The following is a 1,433-nucleotide window of genomic DNA, read 5'->3' as shown; positions in this document are numbered from 1 at the left end:
TGTGGCTGTGCCTGCGGGGCCCTGGGAGTGGGTGGGAGGCTCCCGTTGCACTCAGATCCCGCTGTGGTAGGAGGGGCGTACCGTCCATTTTCTGGGGCCACAGTCACTGACGCGACCTGGAATTCCTGAGCATCTTTCACAAGCTTTGCACCATCAGGGTCCAGTGTGGGGGCTGTGAAGACAGACTGGTGGCTGGTGGCTTGGTTCAGTCCTACCTCTGATACTTAGTGGGCATGTCACCTGGAGCAGGTCAACCTCTCTGAGCTTCGGTTTCTTCTTCTGTACAATGAGCATAAGAATAGCACCTGTTGGGGACTTCCCTGGCGGCCCAGTGGTTAGGACTCTGCGCTTCCACTGCAGGGGGTGTGGGTTTGATCCCTGGTCAGGGAACTGAGATCCTGCATGCCGTGCTGCAAAAAAAAAGAATAGCACCTGTCTCCCAGGGTTGTTAGAAGTGAGTCGTTCTCGAACTTTAGCTGCATCAGAATCTCCTGGAGGGCTCTTTAAAAAGCAGAATGCCGGACCCCACCCTCAGTTTCCGACTCGGCACGTCTGGGGTGAGTCTGCTGAGATCTTGCGCTTCCAGCAAGTTCCCAGGTGATGCTGACTGTCCAGGGACCCCACTTTGAGAACCGCTTTATAAGGTTTCAAGGAGTTAATAAAGGTGGCTGCTTATAAGAGGGTCTGCGCAGAGTAAGTATTCAATAAATGTTACTATTATGGCAGAAAAATTGAGGGGAGAAAAAAGTAAGTCATGTAGTGGGGACCAAGTATGTACCAGGCTCTGTGCCACGGTCTGATGTTCATTTAATTCTCACAGTTACTCCATGAGATGAAGACAAACAAATGGTTACATGCCTGGGGCCACTCAGCAGGGAGGCAAGGCCTAGCCCCTGGTGTCTCCACATTTAGATACAAGGGCCCCCTTCAGGACCCCATACCAGCCCGTCCAGGTTGTGGCCATCTGGACCCCATCTTACCCATGTGGAAATGGGCCTAGAGGCAAGGTCTCGGTCCAGGTAGAACCTAGGTTTGTCTCACTCAAACCCTGTTCTGGTTCCAGAGTGAGTGAGGAGGGGTAAAGAGAGACCTTTGACAAGTCACAGTCAGGCTGTAAGAATCTTAATTGATGGCTTGGGGCAGAGGACTGGAGGAGGGGCTGCATGGGGCAGGATGGACCACAGGTGACAAAGGGCAGAGCCAGCCTCCTCTAACCTCTAGCTATGTGACCATGGCAAGTTACCCATCCTGAGCCTCAGTTTCCCACACCTGTAAAATGGGCATAATGGTAACACCCATCTTGTAGGAAGAATTAAATGAGTTAATATTAGTAAAGTGCTTAGAACAGCACCAAGCCCATAGTAGGTGCTCAGCCAACATCAGTTTGTAGAGCTGTCACTAGGTGCCCCTGCCTGGTGCCTACGACCTGTCCT

The sequence above is a fragment of the Balaenoptera physalus genome (genome assembly GCF_965194825.1).
Source record: "Balaenoptera physalus genome assembly, chromosome: 19".
Taxonomy (NCBI): domain Eukaryota; kingdom Metazoa; phylum Chordata; class Mammalia; order Artiodactyla; family Balaenopteridae; genus Balaenoptera; species Balaenoptera physalus.
This window is presented reverse-complemented; position numbering follows the sequence as displayed.